This window comes from Molossus molossus, unplaced genomic scaffold (genome assembly GCF_014108415.1).
Source record: "Molossus molossus isolate mMolMol1 unplaced genomic scaffold, mMolMol1.p scaffold_m16_p_12, whole genome shotgun sequence".
NCBI lineage: Eukaryota > Metazoa > Chordata > Mammalia > Chiroptera > Molossidae > Molossus > Molossus molossus.
Window position 1 is genome coordinate 29,703,102 of NW_023425347.1, and position 23,664 is coordinate 29,726,765.

At 41.8% G+C, this 23,664-nt stretch overlaps 1 pseudogene; it reads left to right on the forward strand.

The window, feature by feature from the left end:
- The first annotated feature begins 2,253 nt into the window (after positions 1-2,253).
- The window catches only part of LOC118626260, a 45,643-nt pseudogene continuing 24,232 nt past the window's right edge, over positions 2,254-23,664 (forward strand).

Below are 23,664 nucleotides of genomic sequence, written 5' to 3' on the forward strand. Positions count from 1 at the left end.
CTGTGTCTCCATGGCAAGGCCTAATAACTTGTTGCAAATTAAAAGGTGCTTATACGTGATAAATGTTCATCTAAATAAGTTCCATAGGCCTGGCCGGTTTTGCTCAGAGGTCAGAGTGTTGGCCTGTGGTCCAGAGAGACCCAGGTTCGGTTCCCACTAAGGGCATGTACCTCGGTTGCAGTTTGTCCCCGTCCCTGGTTGGGTCGTACGGTTGGCAACCACTTGATATGTCCCTTTCACGGTGATGTCTCTCTCTCTCTCTCTCTCCCTCCCTCCCACTCTAGCTGAACAAAATACGGAAAAAAATAAACAAGTTCCATAGTTTCTTTATATAACAAAGAATTCAGTATGTGTTTTTATTACAGCAGGCTTTCTTCAAAATCAAATTAAATTACATCTGTTATTTCAGGAAGATTTCCACTCAAGACACCCAAAGACAGTCACTCTTACAAGACTAACTCCAGTCCCCTAAGATATCCCTTGACCTTCAGTGCACATGACTCAGTCATGGAGGGGAAAAGCTATTGATTTGTAGGTCATCTTTCTGCCTTAGGACACCGTGCTGAGGGCACACGGGAATGATGCCAGGACAAGTACATCTGAAACCCGTGCCCTCGTCGGGCCGTTTGTGAAGGCAGTCATTACGGCTCTGAGTAGCAGCCCTCTGGGAGCCCACGGCGACAGTGTCTGAGGCCGAGCCCACCATGCTGGGTACCCACCAAGCTCTCGGCACTCGCCTTTGCCTTTGTGCACCCCAGTCTGTAGTCTTGAGGTGGTGCCTGCATTTGCCACAGTTACCACTAAACCTTTGCCTTCAGCCTCTTGACCTAGCTGACCCCTAAAGGCATTTGAGTCTGTGACTCCTAAGCATTGAACATTAAAAGAAGAATTCTACCCAGTCTTGCCCAGGCTGATGTCAAATACTAAGAGGGAAATGAACTTAGCATTCCTGTTGGCTGTGACCCTAGTAACAAATATTAGAAGCTGCAAATTTCTCTGAGAGACTTAACCACTCTGCCTAACATACTGTGTGTACAACCAGCCTTTATTTATTTATTTTTTAAGCTATTTAGTTTTATGAGCTTTGATAAACTCTGGAAGTAGTAATGTTCAATCAAAAAATTCATCAAGCCTTGGCCAGTGTGGCTCAGTTGATTAGAGCACCATTCTGTGCACGAAAGGGTTTCAGGTTCCATCCCTGGTCAGGGTGTGTGTGGGAGGCTCAATGTTTCTCTCTCATATCGATGTTTCTCTCTTTCTCCCTCCCTTTCCCTTCCTCTCTCTCTAAAATCAATTAAAAAATATGTAAATAGACCCGGCCAGTGTGGCTCAGTGGTTGAGCATCAACCCATGCACCAAGAGATCACTGGTTCGATTCCCAGTCAGGGCACATGCCCAGGTGGTGGGCCTGATCCCCAGTGGGGGGCATGCAGGAGGTGGCCAGTCGATGTTCTCTCTCATTGATGTTTCTATCTCTCCCTGTCCCTTCCTTTCTCTCTAAGACCAATAAAAAATTTTTTTTAAGTAAATAAATAAAATTCATCAACTCTACCTTGTCCAGTGCTATGACCCAGATGAAGTATCTGCCCTTAGATTTCATAGTTCTGGTAAAGTAGATGGAGAAACATTTAGTCATAAAATAATAGAGGCATTGATTACCAAGAAAACTTTCTGAAAGGAGGCAATACCTGTGATTAGTTTTGATGGGTGAGAAATTCTCCAAATAGACAGGAACTTTGTTCACGGAAATTCCAGAGGTAAACACAAACCTAAGGGGAGTCGCCATTCCTTCAACAAGAATTTCTTGAGCGCCTCCCTGTGCCAGGCATTAACCCGGGGTTTGGAATAAAACAGTGAAGAAAACAGACAAGGTCTCTGCTCTCAAGGTGTCTCGTGGACGCCCCCTAGCGGGAAAACGCAGTCATCGCAATCTGTAAGAATGTGCTAGTTAAGTTAACTGTTACACGTCACGATTCACACGCTCGCCTCCTTTACGTGGGGTGCGGAATACGAATGCTGAGGTCACTAGTTATTCCTGAATCAGTTCATAACTTCAATCTACTGTTTCTGGCTTGAGAAAAAGTAACAAAGACAATTGAAATGGCATCATTGAGTGTGAATAATTATACTTTTGAAGTGTATTTAAGTTTTTTCTCCTGTGGTAACAAGACTGTAGCCCTGTGTCTTAGGGCCCGGAGTGGTAGAAGCAGAGCCTCCAGGGCATATCCACACGTGTGCGTGGGATCTGACACCATGGTTCAGGGGGTGACTGCAGTCTCTGTAAGGCTGTCGCCATCCTGTCTGATGCTGAAGCTTAAAGCCCACAAGGCAGGCAGTTGTGTCTAAACAATTTCTCGTCTTTTGGCATAAACATATACATTTCTGCTGTTTTTTAAAAAAGTGGAAAAGAAATACTGTGTTCAGGAATACCAAGAATTCAGAGACAGGCCTTAAAGTCTTGTTTTTGTCCTTTAAGAAAACACCTGCCGAGATAAGGCTAAACTGATGTGAGAATCAGCATTCAAATGAGGAAGGGAGCCCACCCACAAGGGCCCTCATATTAAACTTCATGAAAAATCTGCATTTGATACCTGCACGCAGGTACTATTAGCAGGCTCAGGTGTCATTTCTACAGCAAGTAAGGGAAGTAAATAAATTGTTTGCAAAGAAACATTCAGAGTCATAGGATCATTGAAAATATATACATCATAATTTGGGATTGAGGAAAACCCTGATTAAAACAAAAATGTTTTGTAAGTGAGGAGGAGTTAGCCAAACACATCAAAGTTCACTCCTCTCCCACGTTCATCTGGCTCTCTCTAGAAAACCCCTTTGCCACTCGAAAGTGATGGAGAAAATATATGGTTTTACCCACATTAGCTGACCTATTTTTGCCTCAGCTACGGGGAGAAGGAGTCTCCAAATGTGGTCTGTGGGCTGAAATTCAGATGATGCTTTCAGCTGAAATGTCACCTCCTTTGTGAGGCCTTCCTGGATCTCCCAAGTGCTTTATTACTTGGTTGTGTATGTAGATGCATTGCAGCTTACGATATATAATAATTTGTGCATGTCTGTCTTTCCCTCTAGACCATGAACTATTTGAGTATATGTTTCTTGTTCTTTTCTGTCTTCTTCGCAGCTAGCCACAGTGCCTGGCACACAGTAAGTGTTTAATAAATAAATGTTTGTTGACTTAACAGATAAACTAAGTGCTGGCTGATTCATCCAGTCTCCTGCCTACCACATACACATAAAGGACCAGCACTTCAAGGTTAACGTCCTGTAGCCCAGTGGACTTGCTTCTGATCAGTAAGAATGAATACAATGGGGGATATTTGCCTTTTGCAACTGAGATAGTTGAAGAGAGTTAAGGCATTAGGGTTTTTGGAAGAAGTGAATGACTAACTAGATAGCCAAAACTCTAGCTTACACGGTAAAATACAAGCATCCTTAGTCAGATAGACGCAGGTCCCTGTGGGAAGGAAACCTAGGGTGGGGTAGGGCTTACTGAGAAGGCCCAGGAGGGGCCAAGGGCAGAGGAGGGCAACAGGAAGAAACGGGGGGCGGGGAGCACTCACCGAGTGGGCCCTCCAAAGCTCAGGTCCTCCAAAGGGAGTAAACAGCGCGTGCTGTGTGGAAGTGACGCAGCAGATGACGTGTGAGAACAGTGGGCACCCAGAGCCACCGGGTCCAGTCCTGTCACCGATGAGTGTTCCGAGGAGGGCGGACTGACTCAGAATCAGTTACAAGGGCTCAGAGCCCCATCCCCGAGTCATGCCCTCAGAATCAGGGGCACCAATGTGACAACTTGGCCCTCTTTCGTGCTGCAAAACTTGATCAGTGGCCGTTCGTCAGGTGGGCTTGGGAAGAGCCCTCAGAACCTAAGGTGGCAGCGCTGTAAGGGCCCTCAGACCACAGGAGCAAGTCAAGAAAGCTATTTGGGGGTTGGTTCTGATGACTGGGTCTAGGATTTGGTTGCAGATCCAAGCATGTCCGTAGGTAAACTGGGTATGACTCCTACCTATGCCCCTTGCTAGCCGCTGACCTCAACATAGGGACGCACTCTCTCCTTTGAATCGGTACAGCTAGTGGCGGTGAGCTCTGGCCTGCAGCCTAAATGCTCGTTTTCATTCCAGCACTGCTGCTCAGCAGCTGGTTAACTATGGACAAGTCAGTTACCTCTTTGTTCTTCAGTTTCCTCCACTGTAAAATGGGGATGACAAAGTTACGTACTCACAGAACAGGTGTGATGGTTAAATAAGTTAGTGCACAGAAAGAGCCTAGAACCGTGTGTGGTCCACAGCAACTCTTCAATAAATGGCAGCCATGGCTTGCTATCATCGTTGCCTTTACTTTGGGGTTATACCCAGAGTTGTGCATAGAATCAACTCTGTGTATGAAAGGCTCTGTGACCTGGAAAATGGAGGGTATGAGCATTTCAATGTGATAACTTTGGAAAAATCATGCAGAATAGGGCCCGGCCTGTAGGTACTCAATAAATGACAGTGCTTTTGATTTTTTTTTTTTTTTTTTTTTTATATCCTCACCCGAGGACATTTTTCCATTTTTTGTACAGATAGAGTGGGAGGGAGAGAGAGAGAGAGAGAAACATCAATGTGAAAGGGACACACCGAGTGGCTGCCACCCGCACGACCAACCAGGGCCGGGGACAAACTGCAACCGAGGTACATGCCCTTAGCGGGAACCGAACCCGGGTCTCTCCGGACTGCAGGCCGATGCTTTAACCGCTGAGCCAAACTGGCCAGGGCAGTGCTTTTGATTTTTATTGAACAATAGAAAGATATGAAAAGTGTCAGTTTGACTTTCAAACTGCATATTTGGGTTTGAATTCATCCTCAGAACTTTATACACCTCTCTGCTCCTTCAAATCATCAACCAACAGATGTTTGATGAAACTTGCCTTGTGCCAGGCTCTCCCTTCAGCACTGGGACAGACATAATTCTTATACCCTAAAATCTGTAGTCTGGTGGGAAAGAGAACTATTAAATAATTACAAATTGGTTTTGCAACAATGTTAAATACTGTTGGTCTGGGACTGCATTTTATCCTCCTTATAAGCTAGGAGGTCAGCCTGTTACTGTTTCATAGATGTTGGCAGAAATGATAAGACATCTGGGTTAGAGACAAAGGGCTTGATTACTCAGAGCACAGCAAGCAGAACATCCATCAGCCTTCCTGTGTCAGTTTCCCTTGCCCCAGTTCCCACGCAGGTGATGCAGGTGATGCAGTGGGCTCAGAGGGATGTTATGCACGCGGTGGTTTTGCATCACAATTGAAGAACACAGGGTTTAGGGAATTTGCTGCTTCTGTAGCAAGCAGTAAGCAAGGCTGCTTTTTGAAGAGCCTCCTTTCTCAAGGGTACCAGCTGCACAAACAATCTTGATAAACAGTCCAGCTAAAGGAGCCGACAAGATGTTGCAGCCCTAGCATTCTGAGCAAGATGTACAAGGTGTCAAGAGGCCCAAGGAGGATTATCTCTTCCCACAAAGACATAAAAAACAAAAATAATAATACTACCTATAATTCTATCTCTCTAACACACTATTTTTTGTTGTATCCTTCCATATATATTTTTTTCAGAGGTGTAAGTATGGCATATGTATCTGTATATACACTACTTAATGTTCTGCTTTGCCCTGGCTGGTTTTGCTCAGTGGTTAGAGCATTGGCCTGTGGTCCAGAGAGACCCGGGTTCAGTTCCCGCTGAGGGCACGTACCTCGGTTGCAGTTTGTCCCCGGCCCTGGTTGGTCGTGCGGGTGGCAGCCACTCGATGTGTCCCTTCACGTCGATGTTTCTGTCTCTCTCTCCCTCTCTCTCCCTCCCACTCTATCTGTACAAAAAATGGAAAAATATCCTCGGGTGAGGATAAAAAAAAAAATGTTCTGCTTTATTCAACTTTATATCATAAACAGTTTCACAATTATCCTGCACATTTCATTGTGTTGCTGGACCATAATGGTTGGGACTTTAGGTTGTTTTCATTTTGGTTCTTAGCTTGTTTTTGTTTTTTTTGAAAAACAAAGGTTGAGTTCTAAGCACAGTAGGAGCACATTGAGGGGAGGCAGCGCAGACTCTGGATGCCATGTTTGCTTTCGAGGTCTACACTTGCCCTTCCTCTGCCTCCCATTCTGCCATCACATCTGGTGCCCTCGTCCCAGGTAGATACAAACCCCTGAAGCTTTCAGGCACCTTCTGCCCAGGGAAGAAAATACCTGGTTCACCACGTTCCACGCAGCTGTGATGTCTAATGCTATCCTGCATCTATGTAGGACAGTTTCATTCCTAAATAAAATGTCAGGGAAAGACAATAACAGAGCCGGAAGAAAGACTCTTTAATACTGTGACATTGTGCTAGAGTCCTAGGTGCAGGGCTCTAGGGACACAGGAGCTGCCTCTGGATTGCGAACGGCATGCCATGGTGGCCCCTGGTGTTGGCCGAGATCTTGCAGAAGGGTTCTTCATGATTTCTCCATCTCTGAGATCTAGTTCTTACCAACATGTTAATACGACATACTCTCTTAAATAGCTGTCTGGTTTATGTAAGATTGATACTTATTTCAGGGTTCCAGCAAACAGATAATTAGGATATTTTGAAGTTAGGATATTTAAGCAGGGTTTAATCAAGTAGTCCATTTATAAAAGTGGAGCCAGGAAGTGAGGTTTACTCTTGCATCTGCAACAGGGAAGCTCTTACCCCTCCCAGGACACTGAGGTCCGGGCACCCAGAAGGACAGGTGAGTAGAACGGGCACCGAGAGCGGAGGGATGATGGCAGGGACCCCCGGCACCAATACCTTGGTCTGAAGGGAAGCCGCTCTCTTCCCTTCGCTCTCCTCGGGGAACCCCACTGGCTGAGCCCACCCGGAATCCACAGGGCAGAACCACTGTGCGCTTCATTCTGGCGTCTCCCGGGGCACCACGCAGTGTGGAGAGCACGTCTGGAGAAGCAAAAGGAAGAAATCTGGTGCAAAATTCTTCCGGACATAGTAAGTTTCTGAAAGGGCAGACACAGTAAGTTCCTGAAAGGGCACAGAAAAGACTCTAAATCCCTAGCTTGCTAGAACTGGACAGGGACCTAGACATGTTCGTCATCTGCAAACCGGGATAACAGCTGACTGGAATGAGGCTGGGCTCCCTCCGGGAAGACCAGCCTTAAAAAACGAAAAATAGGTCCGAGAAGAGGTTTACTCTGATGAGTGGGTGACAGGAGGTGTGCGGGTGACTTGGAGGTATTTCCCCGAAAGGGACTCTCCCTGATGCACCGGGCTTGAGGGCGTGGGCTCAGTGTTAGCGGCCGCTGCCTCTGGGAACCACTTCGAGGAAAGGCAGCAGCTCATATATGAAGCAACTTCCTCTAGCTCATCTTTCCTGGTTACTTACCTTTGACCATTCGTCTTGGCTTGCAGTTCTTGGAAATACCTTTTCCTCTACTGCTTTGCAGTTGCTGATAAAGAGGCCCAAGCCACCCAGTAAACTGCCCAGCTGGTGTCTGTCCAAACCGCCCTCCAGCTGGGGCCGCCTGGGGAGACACGGGAACAAAGCAAAGAGCACTTCTCCCTTCACCCTGGCAGTGGACCCCCAGCTCGCTGATCCTCTTTAATTGATTCTTCAGACTGAAGTGAAGAGGAGATGGACTTCAGGCAGCCTCTCCTGGAAGGCGTCAGTTCGTTTCAGAAGGAAACCGGGCAGTTGATGACTAGAGGACACGTCCTCCCTCACTAATAGGTCCCCCAGTCTCGTGCCTGTACCACACAGGAATTCAGAAGCAGGAGTGTGGACACAAGAAGGAGCAGATAAGGCCTGCCTGATAAAAATCCAAGCTTCACTGAATTAGAAATTATTTCTGTTCATAGGGTGCCCCTCACCATCGTAACAAGGAGCCAACTCCTACTTGAAGTGAGATGGAATGGGGAGGGGGGTTAAGGAATCAAAGCCCCAGGTTCGTGCCTTGAGCAACATCACAGTTGCCTTATGCACATTTCTATGAATTAAATGGCTAAGATACACACAGCTATAATTGACTCTGAATGTAGGTTCAGTGGTACCCAATTACAAAAGGTGTGTAGGGGGCGAGGAGAAACAGTGGAAGGATTCCTGAGTCACCAGCACCTGAAAGCAAGGCCACAGTCACTTGGTGTCTATGGCACCGATGGGCTGGCACTTTCTGAATCTTATAATTGGATGAGATATTAGACATCCTCTCCCCAAACTTCCAGGAAGGCAATTTGTCACTTTCACTGAAGCAAAAACCCTGTTGCTTGGCAAGCAATCTACTTCCTTTTTAACAGCTCTTTTTAAAAACCACTCTATTGAGGCATGATTGACATATAAAAAGCTGTACACATTTAATGTATCCAACTTGATGAGTTTGGTTAAAAGTGTACAGCCATGCCCATCATTACTATCTATGCCATAACGTAGCCATCACTTCCAAGTCTCCTCTCACCTCATTATTATTAGAAAATTTTACCTGATGTTTAGCTAAATAATGGAAACACTGTCTAATGGAATGTTCAAGTCCAAATATACTTCTCTGGGTCATTGAGTGGAATAAGAAAAGCATAAGTTTTAGATATCTTGAATTCAGGCTTGATGATAATTTAGACTTTATGCCTCAAAATTCAATAGCAGGGACCATAGCAGAAGCTGTTGCTTTTGAAATTGTTATGTACTTAATTAACAATGAGCTTTTGCTTAGAAAGACAAAAGAAGGTTAACAAATATTTACAGATCCTTTAAGATAAATTTTAAGTTGAATCTATGCTGATTTTGTATGCTGTCATTAAAAATGTGTTTATCGCCCAGCCAGTGTGGCTCAGTGGTTGAGTGTTGACCCATGCACCAAGAGGTCGCCTGTTCGATTCCGGTCAGGGACCATGCCCAGGTTGTGGGCCCGATCTCCAGTGGGGGACGGGCAGGAGGTGGCCAATCAATATTCTCTCTCATCGATATTTCTCTCTCTCTCTCCCTCTCCCTTCCTCCCTGTAAATCAATAAAGAAAAAATATTAAAATGTGTTTATCAGTCTCTTTAGATAAGCCAAAAACCCTTTTAAAATATTGAAAGGTTTGCGTTTTTTGTTCACTGTTCCACTTGAGACCATGGATGTGTATCATAGAAAGTGGGATTAGTTAGATTATTTGTTGTAGAAAACTGTGACGTTCACTCCAAATTGTGATCTATGTTTGCCAGAGAGGTTTGGTCTAATTCCCTAACCTTGTAATGACTAACCTGCTGATTATCACCTTGCTGATCTCTGATGTGCTTTAACTTAAGTGCCAAAACACTGTGTAGATCATTATAGAGTTATTAACATAGCTAAGGAGTTTCCTTTCAGTAAAAATAGTTTATAAATAAAGAGAGCATAGTGTAACCTGAACCAAGGTTGGGACTGCCTGCCACCATGAAAACGAAACTCCTGAGACAGATGCTGGTGAGAAAGGAAAGGTTTATTTGAGTGCTGGCATCTCAAGAAGACAGGGAACTCGTGTCCAAAGCCCTCCTAGCACCTCGGTGCAGGCAGGGGTTTTATAGTGGGGGTGGGGGTGGGGCAGCACAAGGAGATCAGGCAGAGGGGCTGTGGACATGCTGGCAGGGTCCTTGCTGGTCCCGGTATGGATCTCTAATATCACATACTGGAACTGGTCAGTGCTAGCCAAATTCCTGCAGTTTCATGATCTGTGTCAACCGAAGTCATGGTCAAGGCCATTTCTTGTGCAAGCAGGAAATGGAACTGCTGAGGCCTGCAACATGCTTATAAGGAAACTGTCAGTGTGTGAGTTCCTTTTATCAGTTCATTAGTGCATTTTATTCTCATTCCATGTCATGGTTAATCAGAGCAGTATAAAGTTTTTACTCTGTTACAATAGTATGTTAACTTTATAATACAATGTAGAATCTCAGTTTTTCTCAACAAGCATAAAGATTAATATGTTTATAAATTTCAATATGCCTTAAAATTAGCATTGTGCCTTGGCCGGTTTGTCTCAGCAGTTAAAGCATTGGCTCTCAGACCAAAGAGTGTCAGGTTCAATTTCTGGTCAAGGACATGTACCTGGGTTGCAGGTTTAATCTTCCCTGGCCTGGTCAGGGTTGTTAAGGAGGCAACCAATTGATGTGTTTCTCTCATATCAATGTTTCTCTCTCCCTCTCTCTCCCCTTCCCACCCTTCTACTCTATCTAAAAATCAATGGAAAAATATCCTCAGGTGAGGATTAATAAAATAAATAATATTAGCCAATTGTTAGTAGAAAAGTTCATATAATTTATTATATCACTTTTGCACTTTTAATTTATACCTATATAGATGTATAACTTCTCAGGAACTGTTGAATATTAACCTTTTTCATAGTAAATATTCTACTTTAGTCTGGAGTTTTCATTTTATAATATGCTGGAACCAAATGATACTTCAGTAGACCATACCATGTCTTATACCACAAATGACTACTTTTTAAATAGAACTAAACTAATAAACATTGTCTCTGGTAGTAAATGGCAATTAGGCCAAAACAACCTAAAATTATGTTTTGAGATAACGAGAGAATTTTGCTGAGATTACTGTTTCACTCACCAATACTATCATAAGAACACTCAAGCAAGTTCTTTTTTTCTCAATGTAACTTTCATAAAGGAAACAAAAGAAATGTGGAAATTGAAACAAAGTTCAATCAGCTATCTCAGTACTGCATGTGATTTTGCATTTTAAGCAAATTGATTACATTATATTTTACATTTTCCTTCCTTTCTCACTTCCTTCTTTCTTTTTCTTTTAATTTTTAAATTTGTTTTTTCTATTACAAACAAAACTTAATGATTCTCCTCATGCATATAATTTTGTGAAAATGTATGAGTGCATCCTACATCCTGCAAGTAGAATTGTTGTGTCAAAGGATAGTTACATTTAAATTTTTTGAATATATATAACCCAGTATCCTTCAAAAAAACACTATCAATCCACAAGCCCACCAAGCATATATGACTAACCATTTTCTCCATTCCCTTCCCAACCCTGGATATTCATATTTAAGTATTTAAATATTTTAAATATTTGTCAACCTGATAAGTGAGCATTGTTTTGACTTACATTTATTTAATTACTAGTGAGGTTGGGATTCTTTTTATTTTTATTGTTTTTCTTCCATAAATTGTTTGTATATATCACTTGCTAATATGTTTAGTTGATTGTATTTTTTTTTCATATTAATTATAGAATTAAATTATAGAATTAAATATAGATATTTTTATATCAGCTAGACATTAAGCCTTTTATTATTTTTTTATCTGGACAGTAAGTTGTGAGATAATATGTTTTTCTCTCTCTCTCTGAAATGACACCTTTACAATCAACTAAATTTTCTTACACACATTGTTCTGGACTCTATTTTATCTGCTGATTTGTCTACTTTTACCATGACACCATCCTGGTTGGTTATCATAACTTTACAGTATATTTGACTATCTGCCATATACCCCTTCTCTGTTTTAGTTTTTCATAATTAATTAATTATTTGTTAATCCTCACCGAGGATATTTTTCCATTTATTTTTTAGATAAGGTGAAAAGGAGGGAGGGAAAGAGAGAATGAATTGTGGATGTGAGAGAGACACATCAATTGGTTGCTGAATTGATGACACCGACTGGGGCAGGGGATCGAACCTGCAACCCAGGTATGCACCCTTGACCGGGAATTGGACCCATGACCATTCAGTCTGAGTGCCAATGCTCTAACTGCTAAGCCAAACTGGCCAGGGCTGATTTTCTTTTTTAGTCTATCTCAGGCTATTTCTGGACTTTATTCTTTTGAACAAACTTGAATTGAGTTTCATGAAAAATTATACTGTGGTTGGATTTGCAATGGAATTTTTAGATTTGGAAAGATCTCACATCTCTACTATATTAAGGTTCCTTATTCACAAGCACAGTATTTTTCTTTATTTCATTATAAAGATATATTGCTTTTTAAAATGGGGATTTATAGAAATTAATACTATTGTGATATTGTAGAATAGCACCCCCCCAACCCCTGCCCTGCCTAGGGATGCTGTGTGCAGTTCATTTTCCCCCTGGATGTGCAGTTGACCAACACCATCTGTTGAAAGACTGCCTTTATTTTACTGAATGGCTTTTTCTCCCTCATCCAAATCAGTTTGGGATAGTTGTGCAGGCCAGTTTCTGCATTCTCTGTCTGGTCCACTAATCCATGTGTCTCCATTCTTCCATCTTATCCTTCTTTGATCGGATACATCTTGAAATAGGGTAGATTGATTCCTCCCACTTTTTCCCTTATTTTCCAATTCAAGATTGGTTTAGGTATGATAACTCCTTTGTCTTTTCATGCAAATTTTAGAATATTGTCTATATCTACAAAAATCTTGCTGGGATTTTGATAAGAAAGACCTTGAACCTTTATACCAATTTAAGGAGAGCTGACATCTTTACCACGTCTCCCAATCCATAAATCTGGTGTCTCTCCATTTATTTAGACCTTCTCTGTTTCTTTCATTAGAATTATGTGATTTTTCTGTAGGTTCTGTTAGACTTATATCTAAGTATTTCATTTTTTTTTTTTCTGAGGGATTATAAATGTATTTTAATTTCAATGTTAACATGTTGATTTCCAGTATTAGGAATATAATTGAATTTTATATGTTAATCTTATATTCTATGCCCTTTTCAAGAGCTTTTTGTTGACTCTCTGAACATTTTAATGTAGACAATCATGTCATCTGCAAATAGGGACTATTTCTTCCTTTCTGATCTATATTCTTTATCTTGCTTTAATGCACTGGCTAGAACTAGAGTGTATTGCTGAATAAGACACAAGTGAACGTGTTTGTCATGTATCCAGTTGTAGGGAAAAGCTTTCGGTCTTTCACAATGAAGAGTGATGTTAGCTTTATTTTTTGGTAGATGCTTTTCATCAAGTTAAGAAATCCCCTCCTTATTCCTATTTTCTGTTAGTTTTTAAATCACAAATAGGTGCTGAATTTTGTCAAATGCTTTTTTTTTAAATGCATGAATTGATATGATAATTTGAGTTTCCTTCTTTAGCCCATTAATATGGTGGATTACAAAGGTTAATTTTCAAACATAGAACCAGCCTGGAATCTCTGAAATAAACCTTACTCAGTCATGGCATATTTTTATATTTTTTTATTTTTAATTATTTTTATATGTAACTGAATTGTATTTGCTAATATTTTGTTTAAAAAATTTTGTGTCTATATTTATGAGCAACGATTGTCTGTAGTCTTCATTTTTTGTACTTTGCATGGTTTGGGTATTAGGGAAATATTAGTTTCATAAGATAAATTGGGAAGTGTTTTCTCCTCTCCTATTTTCTGAAAGATGTTGTACAGAATTGATGTTAGTTCTTTAAATGTTTGGTAAAATTCTATAGTAAAACTATCTGAGCCTAGACATTACTTTTTTGAGAGTCTTTTAATTTTTAAAATTAATTACCTTAATAGTTGTTAGGATATTCAAATTACCTATTTCATATTGAATGAGTTCTGGTAGTTTGTGGTTTTCAAAGAATGGGTCCATTGGTTGTGTCTTGTATGTGTCCTGTTGGAGATGGAACCCGCAACCCTGGCTTATCAGGGGTGATTCTCTAACCAGCTGAGCTACCTGGCCAGGGCTATGTGGGTAGAGTTGATTGCAGTATTTCCTTTGTCTTAATTATTCTCTCTATTGTTTTTCCTGTTTTCAATTTCACTGATTTCTACTCCTAGTTGTTTATTTCCTTTCACCTGCACTTGCTTTATATTGCTCTTCTTTTCCTAGATTCTCGAAGCGAAAGCTTAGATTACTGAACTTTTTCCTCTTTTCTAATGTATGCATTTAGCGTTATAAACTTCCCTTTCATTGCTGTTTTAGCTGTGTGCCATACACATTTTGGTATGTTGTATCTTCATTTTCATTCAGTTCAATGTATTCTTTAATTTTCCTTTTTGACCCCAATGGATTTTTTAGAATGTGTTGTTTAGAAAAAATATATATTAGTTTTGCTGCTGTAACAAATGGCCACAATATGGAGGTTTAAAACAACAGAAATGTATTTATTCTCTTACAATTCTGAAGCCACACGTCCAAACTGAGTCTAGTAGGGCTAAACTGAAGTGTCAGCAGGGCTGATTCCTTCTGGGGGCTGCAGGGGGTCATTGCTGACCCCTTCCAGCTTCCGGTGACTGTTGATGCTCCTTGACTTGCGGCTGCATCATTCCCGGTCACACCGCTTCATTGCTTTCTGCTCATCTTTTTTTTTTTTTTTTTTTTTACTATTCTGATATTTTCTGTAACACCTCTGGTAGTTCAAGATTCTAGATATATTATAAATATCTAATACATTTATACATTACAATGTGTATATATATTATATATATATTATACACACACACACATTACAATATACTGGTGTCATCACTTTACCAGTTCAAATAAACCTTATTTATGTCCCTTTACTTTTACCCATCTATAATATAATTAGCTGAAATATCTCCTCTATGTACTTTTAGGCCTCATCAGACAATAATACAATTGTTGTTTATCATCAAACATAATTTATAAAACTCAAGAGGAGAAGGAAAACATATAGTATTTACCCATATTTTTATCTGCTGTGTTCTCTCTTCCTTGCTGGTGTTCCAAGGTTCCTTCCTTTCAACACCTTCTTTGGTTCAAGGACTTTCTTTGGACATTCTTTCAGGGTTAGTCTACTGACAACAATCTTTCTTGCTTTTCCTTTATTTCAAAGTGTCTTGATTTCCTGTTCAGTCCTGAAGGACATTTCGCTGAATATAGAAATCTGGTTGACTGTGTGTTTTTTTTTCCCACTCTTGAAATAATGTTGTGCCACTTCTTTCCGGCCTCCATGATTTCTAATGAGATTTCCACTGTCATTTGAATTATTTTCCTGTACATAAGTAAGGAGTAATTTCTCCTTTTCTGCTTTAATGTTCCGAGGTTTGAGTATGTTGTATCTTGGTATGGATTTCTTTATATTTATCCTTTTTAGAATTATATTCAGCTTCTTTAATCTGTAGATTTATGTATTTTTGGAAGCTTTCAGTCATCATTGTTTGAGTACTTTTGTACCATGTTCTCTCTCTCCTCCTCCTGGGATTCTAATGATATAAATGTTTGAACATTAGTTATGGTCCCCTAAGTCTGCAAGACTCTATTCATTTTTTCAGTCTATTTTCTCTCTGTTTTTCAGATTAGGTGATTTCTATTGTTTGATTTTCAAGTTCACTGATTCCTTCCTCTATCATGTCTTTTCTGCGGTTGACACCATTCATTATGCTTTATAAAATTTCAGAATTGTATTTTTTGGTTCTAAATTTTCCACTTGGATGTCCTTCATATCTTGTTTCTTTGCTTAGAATGTCTATTTCTTTTCTGAGAGTTTCTAATTTGTTTCAAGTGTATTGGTTGCTTATTGAAACATTTTTATGGTGGCTTCTTTGAAGTCTTTGTCAGATCATTCTATGACTTCTACAGAAAAACAGTAGACTTTGTTCCCACTGGGTGCTGATGGAAGTCATTGACCCTTCATTGGTTCCTCTGACTACCACAGCAGAGAAGGAAAAGGCCATCTTGTTACTGACAGGTGGGGTGGAAGTCTGGCTGTCCACACGGTCTCCACTGACAGTATGTGGAAGGAAGACCGCATTATCATCAAAGATGAACCTCGTAGCTCCACTCAGCTTTCCCTGACACCACTCCAGTTTGGGGAGGTTGATGTTGGGACCCCATTAAATATTTGTGTTGGTGGAAGTCTCGGCTTCTCACTCAGCCTTTGCTTGCGTGGCTGGGATGAGGCCATAGATGTTTTCTGTGGTGTTTGGCTGGAGTAAAGTGGTTATTGTATAAACGTTCTCTGTGCTGCCAGGCTACAGTTTTCTGTGATGCTTTTGTTGGGACTTTTGTTCCTGTTGTTTATACCTGTTGATATTTCCAGGTTTCTGGCTTCTTTAGCTAAGTTTGGCATATGTGAGGCAAAAGGAAAGCTGAGAAGATTCATCACTTTGTCATTTATTTTGGGATTCTGAGGTCCTTAGATGGTCTCTCTTCTCTCCACATTTAAAAATCATCTGTTGCTTGATTTATATATTATTTGCAGGGTCTTTAGTTGCTTAGCAGGAGGAATATGGGAAAGTATGTTTACTACATCTTCCAAGAAGTAGAGGTCTGAGTACTTTTTTACTATGAAGTGGAAATGATAATAACTACAGTGTGGATCAGAACGTATTTGTGGAAATTTGGGTCAGGGAAGATAAGTGCAAAACAATTTCTGTCTCTTGAATGCTTGGTTTTCAGGAAGCAGCAAAGAATCCATTCATAGCTTGGCTCTTAGAGATGCAATTCAAATTGTGGTAGGAGGGCCATTGAAGACATTGACTCGTGGTTCAGACCAGAGCATGCTCATTGTAAGAAACATCAGAGAGATCTGGAACGAAGCCCTAAGCTTCTCACCCTTCTGCCAGTGGCTTTGACATTACCTTCATCAGCAGGTAAGTGACTCTTGAAGTAGAGGAAAGACAAGAACTACGGCAGGAAGACGTAGTGAATAATAAAAGTCAGACATTCCTTGTTATAACAATTCTAGTCCGCCCCACTGATTGTCTGGTCTCTATGTTCACCCAGGAACACGGAATGAGCTGATAGTGCCACGTCTCTCATTCCCTGAAGAAGATAAACCTGGGGGTAGATAGCAGGAAAATGGGGCCAAGATTCAAAGACCCTAACTTCACAATCACCGAAGAGACATGATCAGCGCCTGACTGTCTGTGGACCCCTCTGAACAGTGATGGCCTGTCTCACTGAGGGGTTACCGTCACACACACTCTCAGGCAGTGAGATGATGCAGCTAAGACAATATGGGAACAATTTACCTAAAAGTATTCTTTGTGGTCTTGATCTAGATGGATGCCTTGGTGGCAGAAATATAAATACCCTTTATCATCTCAGCTCAAACAAAGGGTTTGTGAAGAGAAGGACTTAGAAATAAGTGTAACCCAGATGTCTCCTTGGGGGTCACCCATCCTTGAATACTGAAGCCAAAATTATTCCAAGTTCTTCCTCGAGTACGGTGAGAAGTCTACCACTTTGATTGCTTTCTTTCAGAGCCTACTGTCTACTTATTTACTTGTCTACTGCAAGTTCTGCTTGTCAGCCAGTTCGTCTAAATTCCGTGGATAGATAGCAAGAGAAAGAGTGATCTGTGTTGGGTTGTCTACAATGCAAACACACAAAATGCTAAGTCAACACGCTTCTTATCAAAGAAATTAACTGTTCAATTCATACTCAGAGAACAAGCAAACTGATATCTGCGAAATGATCTTTCCAGATGTTCAGGTGCAATGCACTGAGCTATGGCCACACATTATACCTATTGTCTCAGCCAAAATAATTCTTGTTATACATCTGAGATTATTCTGAAGTACAACCTTCTGTATCACAAACCCTAACATGATTATCTTAACATAAACTTAAATTGGTTTTAAGATTTATTACTAGAAACTTTAATTCCTTTAGTTTTAGAACCAGAATGGATGCAGGGACTATTTATTTCCCCCCACTGGCTTCCATTTCACCCTTCATTCTCTGGGTCATCAGAGTGGTTTGACTTCCCTGCTTATTGCCCATCTGGTCCTGTTGTAGACAAGAGAATTTCCCATTATGATCCCTGAAGTGCTGTTATAAGATTTGGAATAGGGAGAGGGCTCCTCCTGCAATGCAGGGAGCCTATGTGCTATGATCTGAATGTTTGTGTCTTCCTAACATTCATACGTTGAAATTCTAATGCCCAAAGTTATGGTATTAGAAGGCGGGGCTTTCGAGAGGTGATTAGGTCACAAGAATGGTACCCTCCCGGATAGATTAATGCTCTTATAAAAGAGACTCCAGTGAGCTCCCTGGCCCTTCTACCACGTGAGGACACAGAGAGAAGATGTTGGCTATGAACCAGGGAGAGGTTCTCACTCAACCGTGCCGGCACCCTGAGCTTGGACTCCTAGCCTCCAGAACTGTAAGAATTTAATTTCTGTTGTTTACGTGCCGCCGGGTCTGTGGTATTTTATTCCCACAGACTGAACAGATTAAGACAGGGTATTTCTAGAATATGTGTTTGTTGGCTGCCTGTGTCACCAGCGAAGGGGTTCTTGTCTCTGCACCCCCAAGACAGAAATCAAGGGAGGAAGCGAAACAGATTCTAAAGAAGAGGGCAAGGAGAGAGGATCTTGGTGCATCAAAGGAGCACGCGCTAATGAAGAATGTGCTCCCCGAACTGCTGCCGGGGTCCAGCTTATACAGGGCGGGGTTCTTCACACAGGTGCAGAGTGGATTCCTTGGCCTTCTAGGCTCCTGCGAACTGGCATCACCTGGCACAGGTGCAGAGCGAAGCTCTTTGGGGAGTGTCTGCAGAGAAACTTGAAGCTTATCAGGAGAGGCTAAAAACAACAACTGAAGAGCATTCCAATCCGTTTAAGAGAGGTTTGGCCTGTCTCACTGGGTCAGGGTTGGACATCCTAGAACCATCGCATGCCCAAACGAGGCGCTCCTGCTGTCTCCCTCTTCCTTCTCTCTTGGGAGGCACAGGTCACAGTGAGGACACTTGCGTCAGCTCCTCCTCTCCCTTTTACTCACCAAAGCTCGCATGCAACCCACTGTCTTCCCTGAGCTCGCGGTCCCCCGGGAGGGAAGCAGAGTCGTCTCCAGTGTCCTTGTGTGACTGGCAGTACAGACGAGGAACACGTCCACACTGTGCTCTTACATGTGAGCAATATTTTTATTTTGCAAAAAACTTTGAGTTTTCATGGTCCCTTTGATGTTCAGGACATTTCCATAGTAGATAAAATAAAGGCTTATTATTTCCATTTTACAAATTAAAAGAAGGTAAAGACAAGAGCATATAATTACATTTTTCCAACATCACCTCCTCCTCACAAAAATTAGAACTCAGATCTTTTAACTTCCTCTCAGTTTCATGCTTTTACAAATCTCCACCTCTCTACCCCCACACAACTTTTGAAACCCCCAACGTCAAGGACGTTTCCCTGGTTTTCTGGATCTGCAGAACAGGTGGGTGATCCCTGCAGCGAGGGTCTAACATCACCCACTAGTCCACAGTGGAGCTGGACTCTGCCTCCCCCCGCAGACGGGAGGGAGTCACCTGTCTGAAACTGCTGCATCCTGGTATGTCTGAGGACGTGCCCAGCTTGCTGTGGACACATTGTCCTCAGAGTTTAGGTAATTATACACCCTGGTTTGCCTTCATTGGGTCCAAACTTGTGCCATTGTTCCAGGGAAAATATTAGAGTCTCTTTTTGCTTTCCAAAGTTTTGGAGGAAGATTTATAAGCCTGAGTACAGTCGGTGAATGTTTGGCCAAGGTTTTCCTGAGCCAAATGTGATGTGAAAGACTTCTGGCATTTCTCTTCCTGTCCACATGGCGGAGCTATGACTCTCTCTTCTGGATACTGAGGGACCCAGGCTTGCTCATAGCCAACAGAAGATAGGGTCTTCGCTGGGACCCGGGCTCAACAGCCTTGTTTCTAGAGTCACTGAAGCCAGCACTCTGGGTACCTTGCTGCCAGCTCATTTCTGTAAAACCGTCCTCCATGGCCTGCCTCAGGGAGCCTCCTGACCATGACCTCTCCAACTGGTCTGCACAGCCCTGTGTGCCCACCAACTGCATAGCCTTCTGTGTTCAGACCACCTCTCTGGGCCTCGGTTTTCTGGGCTGGGAAATGTGGAGAATAGGATTCAAAATGGCGGCGCAGTGAGCGGAGGCTACACAGACCGTCTCCCAGGACCAAACTGGAATTACAACTATAACACAGACAAATCGACGGGAAAAAGCAACAGAAAATCAGCTTGTGAGGACCATAGAATCAGGGACACTGACTCAATCCTGGTAGGATTGCGAAGGCGCGAGACGGGGGCTGGGAGCCCACGGTCAGCAGCTCGCAGCGGCCTTAGCTGGGAGCAGCGCCCTCAGGTTACACTCCCAGGCGGCCCCACACCGCAGCCGGGACAGAGGCTGAAACAGCCACAGCCACTCACCTTGGGCTCCGGCAGAGGGAGGGGAGACTGGACGGGAACTGTGTGGGGACACTCAGGGTTTGGAGGGCGCTCAGAGCTTTTGCCGAGTTGCTGCCACACAGGACAGTGGCCATATTGCTCCTTCCCAGGGCTCTGAGAGAGGCAGCAGCCCCTCCCTGGGAGATCCAACCCCACCCTGTGTGCCATTGAAATGCTAATTGAAGCTCATTAACAACCAGCATCTGCCCCACCCTCAGGAAATCCCCTTATGCTGAGCACCTGAGGGAGTTTTTCAATCAACTGACAACCCCAAACTCTTCAAGTAACTCGACTGCTAGCCTCCAGGCAAAAAGCTAGAGGATAACAGTACCTTTCCTGGGCTAGCAACTTTAACCAGGAAAGTAAGACTTGACAGTGGTGTTTAACGGGGGTCTTCCCTCGCTAATCTAAACCCAGGAGAGGGAGCCACAAACAGCAGAACACCAACACCCACAGGGAAAACTTGACAGGCTCCAAAGCCCACTGTGATAGCCAAAATGGTGAAACACAGAAACAGAAGCCAAATGAAAGAGCAAGAAACCTCCACTGAAGATGAGATCAATGTGGAGCAGTTAGGCAAGTTAACAAAGCTAGAATTCAGAGCCATGATCTTGAGGAAGCTCAACAGCATGAATAAGGACATAGAGATGCTGAAAATAAACCAATTGGAAATTAAAAACCACCAAGAATAGATAAAAAATGACATATCGGAAATGAAAAACACATTGGAAGGTCTAAAATCAGCCCTGGCCAGTTTGGTTCAGCAGTTGGAGCGTCGGCCTGCGGTCCAGAGAGACCCGGGTTCAGTTCTCGCTGAGGGCATGTACCTCAGTTGCAGTTTGTCCCCGGCCCTGGTTGGGTCATGTGGGTGGCAACTACTTGATGTGTCCCTTTCATGTCGATGTCTCTCTCTCTCTCTCTCTCTCTCTCTCCCTCCCTCCCTCCCTCCCACTCTATCTGAACAAAGTATCAAAAAATGCAAAAAAAAAAATGTCCTCGGGTGAGGACTAAAAATAAAATAAAATAAAATAAAAAGCAGAGTAGAGGAAGCTGAGGACTGGATCAGTGAATTAGAAGACAGGGTGAAAAATCAACCAATCAGAAAACCAAAAGGAAAAAACAATTAAAAAACAGGAAGACAGCTGAAGAGAACTGTGGGACAACTGGAAACGTAATAATATTCGCATCATAGGAGTCCCCGAAGAAGAAGAAAATAAGCAAGGATTAGAGAATATATTCAAAGAAATAGTGAGAGAAAACTTCCCTAATTTGGAGAAGGAAGAAGGCATTCCAGTTCAAGAAGCACAGAGAGCCCCAAGTAAGAAGAACCCAAACAGGCCCACACCAAGACACATAGTAATTAAAATGCCAGAAATTAAAGACAAAGAGAGAATCCTAAAAGCAGCAAGAGATAAGCAACAGGTTACCTACAAAGGAAACCCCATAAGGCTCTCAGCTGACTTCTCACAAGAAACACTACAGGCCAGAAGGGAATGGCATGAAGTAATCAAGATCATGAAAAACAAGGATCTGAATCCAAGACTACTCTACCCAGCAAGGCCATCATTCAAAATATAAGGTCAAATAAAGAGCTTCCCAGACAAAAAAAGGCTAAGAGAATACATTAGCACCAAACTGGCACTGCAAGAAATGTTAAAAGGACTACTGTAATTAGTAGAAGAAATAGGAAGAAAAATAGAACCACGCTAAACAAAAATGGCACTAAACAAGTACATATCAATAGTCACCATAAATGTAAATGGACTGAATGCTCCGATAAAAAGACACAGAGTAGCTGATAGGATAAGAATACATGACTCATCTATATGTTGTTTACAAGAGACCCACCTCACAACAAAAGACTCACATAGGTTGAAAGTGAAGGGATGGAAAAAAATTTTCCAAGCAAATGGAAAGCAAAAAAAAGCTGGGGTAGCAATACTAATACCTGATATAATAGATTTCAAAATGAAGGCCATAACTAGAGAAAAAGAAAGCCACTACATAATATTGAAAGGATCTATCCAACAGGAAGATATAACCTTGATAAACATAATGCACCAAATATAGGAGCACCAAAATATATTAAAAATCTTCTGGAGGACTTCCAAGGAGAAATTGACAGCAATACAATCTTAGCAGGGGACTTCAACACCCCATTGACAGCACTGGATAGATCCTCTAGACAAAAAATTAGCAAGGAAACAGAGACTCTAAATGAAGCACTAGACCAAATGGATTTAATAGATATCAACAGAGAATTATACCCCAAAACTACAGAATTCACATTCTTCTCAAGTGCACATGGGACATTCTCAAAGATAGACCACAAACTAAATCTCTACAAGTTCAAGAAGATTGAAATCATATCAAGCATCTTCTCAGATCACAATGGCATGAAACTAGAAATCAACTGCAACAAGAACATGCAAAGACATTTGAACACATGGAGGCTAAATAGCATGTTATTAAACAATGAATGGGTTACTGAGGAGATCAAGGAAGAAATTAAAAATTCCTGGAAACCAATGAAAATGAACACACAACAACACAAAATCTATGGGATGCAGCGAAAGCAGTTTTGAGCGGGAAGTTCATAGCACTACAGGCCTACCTCAAGAAATAAGAAAAATTTCTAATTGACTGTCTAACCTCACAACTTAAAGAATTAGAAAGCAAACAAAAAGAAAACCCCAGAGCAAGTAGAAGGAAGGAAATAGTAAAGATCAGACAAGAAATAAATGACATAGAGACCAAAAAACAATTCAAAGGATCAATGAAACAAAGAGCTGGTTTTTCTAAAAGATAAACAAGATTGATAGACTCTTAGCTAGACTCGCCAAGAAACAAAGAGAGAGAACCCAAATACACAAAATCAGAAATGAAAGAGGAGAAGTAACAACTGACACCACAGAAATACAAAAGACCGTTAACAGCTACTATGAACAACTATATGGCAACAAATTCGACACTCTAAGCAAAATGGACAAATTTCTAGAAAAACACAGTCTCCCAAAACTGGACCAGGAAGAGATAGAAAACTTGAACAGACCATTAACAACTAAGAAAATTGAAGAGGTAATCAAGACTCTCCCAGCAAACAAAAGCCCAGGCCCAGATGGCTTCACTGGGGAGTTTTACCAAACATTCAAAAAAGAACTAACACCCATTCTCCTCAAACTATTTCAAAAAGTTCAAGAAGAAGGAAGACTTCCAAACTCGTTCTATGAGGCCAGCATAATTCTAATTCCAAAACCAGAAAAAGACACTTCAAAGAAAGAAAACTACAGGCCAATATCCCTGATGAACATAGACGCCAAAATCCTGAACAAAATACTAGCAAATCGGATCCAGCAATACATCAAAAAAATTATTCACCATGACCAAGTGGGATTCATTCCAGGGATGCAAGGCTGGTACAATATTTGCAAATCTATAAATGTGATACACCACATAAACAAAATGAAGAATAATAACCTCATGATCATATCAATAGATGCTGAAAAAGCATTCGACAAAATCCAGCATCCATTTCTGATAAAAACGCTCAGCAATG